This window comes from Atractosteus spatula, chromosome 10 (genome assembly GCF_055471065.1).
Source record: "Atractosteus spatula isolate fAtrSpa1 chromosome 10, fAtrSpa1.hap1, whole genome shotgun sequence".
NCBI classification, from domain to species: domain Eukaryota; kingdom Metazoa; phylum Chordata; class Actinopteri; order Semionotiformes; family Lepisosteidae; genus Atractosteus; species Atractosteus spatula.
This window is the reverse complement of record NC_142715.1, coordinates 6,369,358-6,380,445: the sequence shown is the minus strand read 5'-3', so window position 1 is coordinate 6,380,445 and position 11,088 is coordinate 6,369,358. Positions and strand designations below refer to the sequence as shown.

The window sequence follows — 11,088 nt, the reverse complement described above, 5'->3', positions numbered from 1 at the left end:
TAATATTATTCCTCGATATCGATGATCAGTTGAAGGATTTGAAGAAACTATCAAAGAAACAGCAGCAATAGCAGATGATCTTGGTTTTGAACCCATCTTTACACCTCAATAATCCATTTGTCATCGAAAAAAGGAAAATACAGGCATATTTTGAGTTTCATTATGATTCTCTTCTCGATCGAAAAGAAAAGTATAAATTTGATTGCTTCAGCAGAATTCTGGGTTTTCTTACGAAAATTCTACGAAGTATTGTTAGGATCTATATTTATCGTTTGGTAGCGATAACACTGCTGATACAGATTGAGTAGAAATCTATGATGTATTGACAGCTTAATCTGAAGCGAGAAGTCCTAGAACGCCGCCTATGAAGTGTTAGGATTCATCCCAGGAAATACTCTTTGTTTTCCACCCAAAATGCTGCTATTGTATTACACATTATGTGAACGTTACCAGTTTTGGTAGCTCCTGGGTGTGATTTTCCAAAACTGAAACTAATTACAAAATTATTTAAGATGAACCATGTCCAAAAATTGTAAATCAGGACTAATATTAATATCAACTGAAATAATTACAGAAGAAAAGATTTAACCGAAATATTAAGAAGACTATACAAGCCTAAAAAGTAGAACAATTCAATTCATTGTTTTTTATTTTTTGAGAAATGGGGTCACACACCTGAAAACACTAACATTTCTCTCTGTTAAGTATGTGAATAACAGTTTAACCCAAAATGTTTGTAATTGTGATTTTGTTAAAATTCAATAAATCGTCTATCAGCAGTAAGAAATTATTAAGAAAGTAAGAAATTGTTTTATTTCACAAAGTGTAAGACGTGAAGAGAGTTTACAGTTCGTATCCTTCACTTTGTCTCTTAACTTAAGCGTTCAGGATCCAAGCCCGTGTGTGGATGGTTGTGTTTCTTGAATCTCTTGTAATCATCAAAAGTCATTGTTTAGTCCTTCAGTTTTTTCTTGAGTTGTACCATGGATATTTCATACGATCCATACTTTTCATGCTCTTTTGAATTTTCCTTCACTTATGGAAAAAGTTCAAGGTGTTCTTGTCGCTGTGCTCCACAACTAGACGCGAGCACTTGCAACAGTACATGACATGCAGTGAGGAGTTCGTGCAGCTTTCAGCTCAGTGCAGAGTGCAGAAGGAGGACTCACTCGCTGAACGATCTCTCAAGAAATCCCGGGTGAGATTGAACAGGTGGCTTCTTCAACAGCCACGACAAGTCTGAAGACTTTCTCTGAATTTCCTGAATATGACGTTAAATTAGTTCAAATAATTTGGTAGTTAACACAACTAAATGCTTTGGATGTATATTTAAAACAGCAGAGCAAGACTTCAGGCACTTCGAGCATGCATTAAGTTAATTGTGTAAACCTGGATCTATATGAAGAATAAGAGTTCTCTTCTTCACAATATCTTTTTATATTTGTTTATTGAATATATCAATTGAGTATATCTGTTTTATTTTTGAATGGTATGGGACTGTACACTGGTGGTTACCAGGGTAAAACGGGGTTATTGAGCCATTTGACATTCAGAGATTATATGTTGTGTGGGCGAATGTAATCGTGTGCAAAAGTAAAAAAAATCCACTTAGATGATAAAAGAATAAATTGGGTGGGTGAATGTAACTGTGCTCTAACAATCCTCTTAGCGCTACAGATGCAGCCCCTGAAAGTGTATTCGACTTACCTGTATAGCACTGCTGACACAAATGTAGCCTCTACATCAGACAGAAAAGGCAATGTGTTCGCTTAATCGTGTGAAGGATCTCCTTGTGAATCTGTCTCATTCATCAATGGAAATAGAAGCCATTAGAATACGATACATGTTCACCTTCAACCCCACAGCTGCCGGACGTGCTTGTTTTGGGACTATTTGCAATGAGTATTGCATTAGTAGATATGTGTCCTTAAAAATGTAAGGTACATTCAGTTATATACAAACGGGACAGAGACAAAGTAATAATCCTATTTTAACGTGTCCTGCATTTTAACTTACTGAACAGATAAATTGAAATGTTCTGATTCAGAGCCCCTGCAGTTCGTCCAAGTTAGAACCACAACAATACTCCTGAGTCCTGAACACCACACTGAGCACACGTTCAGCTGGGCTCTGACTTTGTTCAACACGACGTCTTGTTGCGGTTGAGCTCAGAGCCGGAGATGATCTCCATATTCTACCACACTAACTAGTCCTAAACATAGTACACGGTACACACTTTTTTAAAAACAATTTAAAATATTACACAAAGGTTGTAAAGCACACTCTGAATCGATCCGAATATTTGATTTCCGCGATCCGTTTAGGCAACAACAGGCAACGTGGCGCTTCTCCAGCAAAGCATTTCTCACTTTTGTGAACTACTGGTGCTTTTAACAGACTAACCTATGCAGCTCGTCAGGATGGCTGAGTGGTCTAAGGCGCCAGACTCAAGGACTCCTGTCTTTCCATTGCTTGGGTGTTCTGGTCTCTGAATAGAGGCGTGGGTTCAAATCCCACTCCTGACAGCTAGTACCTTTTCCCTGTCTTGCATTTTTCCCGTCTTGTTGTGCTCGCTGACAATGACAGGAAGAGGAAAACGGAGAAACCGGTTTGGGGGCACATGATCTGCAGGGAAATCCTTCGTGAACACTTACACATTATTAGCAGAAAGGCTAATAGGCTTCGATTTCTGCCTTAAGAACTGTTTGGGCTGCCTGTAATCGAGTAAAGATTTAAGGCCAAGCTATGCATTCAAAGGTGAAAGACCGAAATATAAATCCAGAAGAAGATTTATTAAAACATATTGTTTTCCTTGCGGTTTCTCCTTTATTTAATTAAATGTGGCATTGTGAAATCAACCTGTAGCCCTGCATACCCTGCATACCTCATGATGCACCCTACTGATAGTGCTCTTTCCTTTATAGCATTTATTCCTTTCCTCTCCTACCAGCCTTTACAAGCCACCCAGTTTTCTCTGAGCCAGTGTGAGGTATGAGGCAGTCGAGGCTAATGCAGCCGAGCGCTCTAAAGAGCTGGATTAAAGCTTCATTCTCTTTGGGGGCGTGGGTTGGAATCCCACTGCTGCCAAATATCTCCAACTACAGTATCTCTGTGTTAAGAAGCACTTGTTTTTTTGTTGTTATTTCCCTGCAGTTTAAACCAATTTCAGACCAATAAATTAAACAACCACGCTGTTCTTACGGCACAAAATTGTCTGGCAAAAAATAACATGACACCTCCTTTAAAACACACATTTTCTGTGGAGGGAACAGGATAACTCGTGCCATTCAACCTTAGAGCGTGATGTCATTTTCTCATGCTCGTTTTTAGATGCTTGTGATCGATTCTATGATCCTTATGAGTGCGCTCACCCTCCATTAAGGTAGCACACATATAACGTGCCACATTTTTAGAGAATTGCATTAAATACAGGTCAGAAGAACGCGACAAAATGTCCGCTAGGCAGTTCAGCGATGTCAACGGTGTTCTCTGTTGTTTAGGTGTAGAGTGCCAGCTGTTGCAACCAGGAACCACACAGTTACAGGCGTCAAAAAGACTTTCCTAAAACCCTAATCCTCTCCTTGCTCTGATGATGGCATTCAGATATTTCCTGCAACAAAGCCAGGATACGGTCTTCAACAACACAAGTGAAAAGCTTGTTCCCTACCCCTGCAATCCTTTTCAAAGAAGGACTATGTGTGCTCAGTGTTAAATGCACTGTTCATTATTAAAAATAATGATAAACTTTACTTTATATAGTGCCTTTAAAGGTGGCTTCTCCAAGCACTTTGCAGAATGACAACAATAAAATAAAAAATACACAAGATAAGCAGGATGAGAATACACAGTTAGAGGTAGATGGTGGTACTAAATACAGTAGGAGCAAAGGGGTAAAGAATAGTTAATTAAAGGCTCTTCTAAAGAAGGAGGTTCTGAGTCTGGATTTGAAGGAGTTTAGAGAAGGTGACTCTCTGATATCCTTGGGGATATAGTTCCAGAGCTTGGGGGAATAACCGGAGATGGCCCTGTCACCCGTAGAGTGTAGACGAGCTTGGGGCACAGATAGGAGACCAGAATTAGAAGAGTGAACGTTGGGAGGTGGGGGAGTAGGGAAAAAATAGCTCAGACAGGTACTGAGGTGCCAAGCCATGGAGAGCCTTATAGGTGAGCATGAGAGTTTTGAAGTCAACTTGACAGGAAGCCAGTGCAAGGACTACAGGATAGGAATAATGTGATCACTGACTAGGTCCAGTGCTAATTTCTCCCTTGTGGCTGCTGGTTCATTTTTGACTGTCGACTCAGAAGAAGTCCTCTATTTTATTTAATCAACACCAATCCCTAGAGGATTTCAAAAGGCTGAATCAAAATGACATGTTATTCTGGTGGGACTCAAACCCACAACCTTTGAATGACTTCATTCTATGAACACCTAGATGGCACCGTGTTAGTGGCAGCCTGCTACAGCAGCTCTGTGTCTTTTTGTTGTCTTTTTGTTTCTTTCAGTTAGTTAATGCTAGTGTGTTAGTTTTTTTTCTTCATACCTTTGCCGGCAACTAGATTTGCGATCACAACATGATGGATACTAGGAAACTGAGATACTTTTTCTTGTTTTTTCTGATACTCGGACCTCTGTTTCTATCGGGTTGCAATGCCGATAGCTACAGAGGCATTGTCTACACGTGGGACCAGCTGATCGCGCTAGCGCGTCCAGCTCTACTCACTGGAGAGAAGCCATCGGTGCCGGAGGAGCTGAGGAGGAGAAGCTGAGGCTGTAGGGCTGGTGCAATGCGAAAGGTGAAGAGAAGGAGATTTAAACCCTACCTTCCTTCGATCATCTTGGGAAATGTGAGGTCCTTAGCGAACAAGATGGACGAACTGGGAGCATTGGTGAGGAGCCAGAGGGAGTATCGTGAATGCAGTATCATGTGTTTCATCGAGACGTGGCTGCAGGAACTTATTCCAGACTCGAACGTTACCATCGACAGCTTTCAGACGGTGCTTGCGGACAGAAACACTGAGAGCAGTAAGAGGAAAGGAGGGGGGCTCGCGGTGCTTGTCAACAACAGATGGTGTAGTCCTGGACATATTCATGTTAAGGAGCACGTCTGTAACCCGGACATCGAACTGGTAGCCATAGGACTGCGTCCATACTATCTGCCGCAGGAGTTTACATGCGCCATCTTTGTTGTTGTTTACATTCCACCTACGGCAAACGCAGAGGTACCGTGTGACGTCATAAACACAGTCACAGCCAGGCTACAAACAAAGCACCCTAGCGCTTTTATAGCTATTTCAGGGGACTTAAACCACGTATCTATTACCACCACTTTGCCTACTTTCCACCAGTTTGTTAAGTGCCCGACCAGAGAAAACAAAACACTGGACTTGTTATATGCCAATGCTAAGGATGCATATAGTTCCACAGCCCTTCCCCCCCTTGGCAGATCAGATCACAACCTTGTCTTGCTTACACCACTATACACGCCAACATTGTCCAGCGCCAACCTGCGACCATGAGGACTGTGAGGAGATGGTCTCAGGAGGCTATGGAGGATCTACGTGGTGCTTTGGAGGCCACCGACTGGGATGTGCTGTGCGAACGACATGGGGACGACATAGACAGCATGGTGGACTGTGTCACTGTCTACATTAACTTCTGCGTAGACAACACCATCCCCACCAAAGACGTAAGTAGTATAAAGCGACACCTTTCATCAAACTTTTGACAGGTACCACGCCCCCTTTTCCAGCCAATGGGAGTCAGCGGTGGTTGGATGTCCCGCCCCCTTGCCAGCCAATGGCATGTTGCTATGTGTGCATGTCCCGCCCCCTCAGGACCCAATGGTGTGTCGTTAAGGGTCGGAACTCCCGCCTTCCCCCCCGGCCGGTCGGTCCGGAGCCTCAGGGTCCCAAAGCCCCAAGGCGGCGCATCCCTCGCTTAAGGTGTGTGAAAGTGTGGTTTGGAAGGGGACCATGTCTGCAGCGGGGTTGAGTGCACTCTATTATAACCCTAGGGAATCGGGTAGTTACGGCGGCGCAGGGAGTCTGGTGAGGGCCGCGAGATCCCGGGGTGTGAGCGGCGCCAGCCGCGGCCGGGTGGCCGAGTGGTTGTCCGGCCAGGCTGCTTATATGCTGCACAAGCCGTGTCTCAAAAGCAGCAGGGTTGTAAGCACACACACACACACACTGACTGCGTAAAGTCTCACGGAAAGAACTCGCAGGAAAACACCATGTGAAATGTGAACCGCTTTATTTCAACAGGGGGTTTTCAAACACAGAAACAGCGCAGCAGCACTTTTTACACAAGTTACAGACTCCAGTTTGCAAGTATGTGAAATGTGAACCGCTTTATTTCAACAGTGGGTTTTCAAACACAGAAAACAGTGCAGCATCACTTTTTACACAAATTACAGACTCCAGTTTGCAAGTATGTGAAATGTGAACCGCTTTATTTCAACAGTGGGTTTTCAAACACAGAAACAGCGCAGCATCACTTTTTACACAAGTTACAGACTCCAGTTTGCAAGTATGTGAAATGTGAACAGCTTTATTTCAACAGTGGGTGTTTCAAACACTGAAACAACGCAGCACACACGCGTTACCGGCTCCTGTTTGCATTCAACAATTAAATGTTGGTGCGGAAAATTAGTTCGGTACACGTAACCACCACCCCAACATTGCTGAGAAACTTTGAGGCATCTGTAAAAGCATTCATAACCCCCTTCTGCTCCCCATGTCTAAAGCCATGCGAACCACACTGGGCGATCCGATCTAGCAGTGCAAAAAAATTTGCCTGCGTAATCAGCGGAATGGTGTTACCACAGGTTCTGTGCAAAACACGCTGTATTTTGGAATACACACTGTAGAACCCCCCAGGCTTCCGTTTCTGATCTGAAAACATCAGATCTGCAATAATTTCACTCAAGTTCTTGACATACACATCTATCTCTTTAACAAATTTAAGGACATTAGCATTCGACTCTTTGTTTTGCATATCAAGCTTTGTAGAGAGAAGTGTGTAAAGCACTCTTAGGAAGAATTCAGACGTATACATTCGAAATTCTTCATTCTTCGGACGATGGCACACCTGGGTCTGTAAAACAGAGTGAAATCTGTATTCACATTTTACATAGATCTTTTTTTTTGCGTCTGTAAAAATAAGAATAGTGTTTCTTTTGCAACGCATCAAAAGTCACGTCTACTAATTTTTCATCCAGCTGTTCAAGTATGGTGTGTACATGCTGGTATGGGGAGCGGTCCTCAATTATGTTTTTCAAAGTGTAAAAACATAAGTCTGAACATGGCCATGCAGACACTAGTGATGGTCACAAATTGAAAGGGGTCGATGTACACAACGCAGACGGCCCCTGACTCAGTCACGCGTGTCTGTCTGGTCATATTCATGACCTCGTCCCGAAACCTGATACAGCCTTCTCTTAGAATTGCCACATCCAACTGGCAGTAACATTTCAACTCTCTCTGTAAGTTAAACACACTTCCCCTGCATTCTTCATACCAAACCAAAAACTCGGCTTTCTCGCTCGGCAGCATGTAGTTAACGCCGTAAAGTTCTGGCGGCGGCAGCGGGCCGACATAATTTTGGTTTTCTGAAGTGTTCATCAAGTGTGGAAAATGAACCTTAGCCCCGGGGAACCCCATGGCGGCCGGCAGTTTGCTTAATTTCATAGGTAGAAAGTTTAAAGAATCGATAAATCTGATGTTCAGAGCTTTTACGGTCATACACATTATCTTACCACCCTGATTAATTAGTTCAACGTCCATCTTTTCAGCTAACAACTGTCTGATTACTAGGTAATTGTCATATCCCTTGCCATTGTGCGATACGAACGTATGGTTTTTGAAACGTCTATCGATAAATTTACACACAAAATCCTTTAGACAAGTTTCACCATAAAATTCCCAGCTTCGTTTATTGTTAATATGAAGGACGTGGACGTAATTTGGTATGTGTGTCCCCGTTTCTTGCATGCATTCAAAGTTGAAAAAAATGTACTTGTTTGAAATTTTGGGGTTGTCCAAAGGCGGTATGTAGCACAAATGTGTGTCAGGGGTGTCGATCACGTTGTTACAACGTGAGCACAGTTTCTCTTTACATTTGTGACTTGCGAGGTTATAAACCCCACATTTCTCACAAAAGACCCTGCGCTCACACTTACTAACACCCGTCGCCACATTCCGAAAGTGTCTCGCCAAACACTGAGAGCTACGACAAAAGATCTTACAGGCCGGGCAATTCTGAATTTCTGCATCAATTTCGCAACACTGGGGATCTAAACAGGTTTTACAAGCTTTAACACAGGCGTGTGCGTTCTTGTGGCTATACGCCGCATGGCAGTTAGTGCAAAATACGCCGCCCCCACAAAAGCTTTAATATTTAAAACCCCGTAAAAATGCTCTTCATGCAGTAGAACAAAAAGTATTTTAGAATTTGGTGGTGTGGGCCCCGTTGTAAAATATTTCCAATCACCCTGGTCGTGGTACAAAATTTTAATGACCACCTTTAAATGATTTTCAAAAGCAGTAATGTCTGACAAACGAATTTTCTGATTCTCTGGAAAACCCAACTCTTTGTGCATTCGTTTAGCGCCTTGTAACACTTCCCCATCGGTACAACCTTCATTCAACAAACCGTACACACTCCCGGCGAAACACAGATTACCGCCCGTGTAATGTAAGTCGATAAGGTGCGCTTTTTTCCGAGCAATTACCCGGCTGTACAGAACGGATTAAAATCTTCAGCGGGCACCCCCCTGCATATTCCTAACTATCGTCACCACTAATCGGAGGCTGTCATTGGTGAGAACTTCTGTGTGGCTCTGTAAGAGGTCTGAGATGTGGCTTAAAAAATCGGCAGCATTTAATTCTCCGGGATGTCTCCTGCGTGAGAACAAGGGTTTGTTAAAACCACCCGCAGTCAAACGCAGCTGTACAAAATCATTTGCCCCGATGTTTGAAGAAAGTTCATCCAATATTCTCTGGACTGCACCATGCACAGCGTCTATAGCCTGTACATACGAGGCTATTCTGTCGAGATTAACAAAATTCTTCATGGTGCTCTGTTGCTCTAAAATTATTATAAGACCTGTTATAACTACATATACGCTCCAGGAAAACTAAGGGGTCTCTATTCACCCCTGCACCGCCACCAACCTGATTCAGATCATTCAGCACAACCGGTTCTCGGTTTTCAAAGTTACCGACATCCTGTTCTGCTACAGCACCCCAGGCCATGAAGTTATTTTCCACCAATGCATTCTCATTGTTTGGTTCGGGCGGCCCTTGGGAAATCAGATGCCTCTCTCTGAATCTTTTACGGCGCAACAAACATGCTTTTGCCAGTTTAATTCTTTTATTAATGTACAAACGCTTGATGTTGGCAAGCGGTCGGTCTTTTAAACACTTTTTAGACCGCATGTTTAGTCATCTATCCCTGGGGGTCTTCACCAATGAACCATGAAATAACATTATCAGGTTATGAAATCCGGAGTTTAGAGTGGCATCCTCTTTAGAAAATCCGTCTAAGAGGCTAGCAGCGTAAACCTGGATCGGTTTTGGAAACAAGGAATGTACACTTGCTAAAGCTGCTCTTAGATTCTCTAAATCCCGCTTTTTATCCACCTCATTAGTGCCCACCTTTGATACTAACTGTGCAATATACCGCACTGAGTCTCCCACATCACCAAGCACCAAGTCTCTAATTGCGTTATTATTTCGCTCCAAAGGCTTGACACGTTTGGTTTTGGGCAGAGTATTAACAGCCGTCTTCGATGCAGTCACCACCTTAGGGTCCGACGTTTCCGCCACATTTGTTTGGCCGCTCGTCGATACAGCTGCTGTGTGAATAAATAAAGACTTTTTAATACCACGCCAATGCTCCATATCTCAAAATCAGAAAACTACTTGCTTTTAACTTTAAAAGCTAAGCAGTTTTAAAATAAGGCTTTTTAACACTCCCAAACAGAAAACTACGCGAACTAGGATCTTTCAACGAATTAACATCCTAACAAAAGAAGTAACGTTTGCCGTAAGTGGATCATAACACATCTTGACCACGCTTAAATTATATTAACCTTTGATTGTTGATTTCAGACGTTTTGAGCTCGTTGACCCAGTTAAAGTGTTGGCACGGCGTCGCAGTTTATTTTTTGAAGGTTCGGGTTCTGCACGGAGAGGGAAAATACCATTAGTGAAAGAACTCAACACCGCATATTACCAAAAAAATAGAAAAACGGTGGGGATTTTTATTATAGACACGTTTAAATGGGCATGCTAAAGGAATGTTTTATATAATACCGACCTCTTCTCCCAGGCGATCTGATAATATGCTCCGTACCCTCTGGTATGAAGTGAACATCTGCATGTGTCTCCACAAGGTTTTGCGGTGGTATTGTAAACCCCAAACGAGGTTTTTTAAACGTGTAGCGACTTGTCCCTTCACCCGTGTCTGTGGAATAGACACATGCGTGTATTGGCGTGGAGAAAGTACCCCTGTGTCTTTAAGACTCACATGGTCGTAAACCGTTATTCAAAACATTGTCATAATTACTCACCAGTGTTGGGTTGCGCCGTAACTGGTCTTTTTACAGCTGTTGTTTTCGGGGCTAATGGAAATGAATGGATACACACAGTCACGACCACATTACGGAACAACTCCCTGGTAATTCCATTAAAATAATTCAATATTGCCTAGTATACAAATATTATACAACGTTTTGGAACTATAGCTAACATGAGACATGCACCGTGACGTTGTAATTTTCTCACAATAAGCCAGATATACATACCGCTGAAATTCGTGGAGTCCTCGTCTTCGTCTATCAAATCGAACAGTGTTAAGTCTGTAAATAGACTATCTTCAGACTGTTGTAATTGATCGGCGTGATCCATTCTGACGAGTTAGGCGATAACGCGAGACTGTAAGAATTGGAATCCAGCCAAAACTTCGCCTGTTACACTGCTGGTACTTATATCCCAAACCGATAAACATTCTCTTCTAAGAAACACACATGGCCCCCACATAAAACCATTAATCTTAGGTATCATTGGGTGTGCACGTACTGGTCTGTA

At 42.7% G+C, this 11,088-nt stretch overlaps 1 non-coding gene across 1 annotated transcript; it reads left to right on the top strand.

Moving 5' to 3' along the window:
* Positions 1-2,414: 2,414 nt before the first annotated feature.
* trnal-caa (transfer RNA leucine (anticodon CAA)) lies at positions 2,415-2,525 on the top strand. The gene is made up of 2 exons: positions 2,415-2,452; positions 2,480-2,525. It is a non-coding gene; the product is annotated as a tRNA-Leu (tRNA).
* The last annotated feature ends 8,563 nt before the right edge of the window (positions 2,526-11,088 follow it).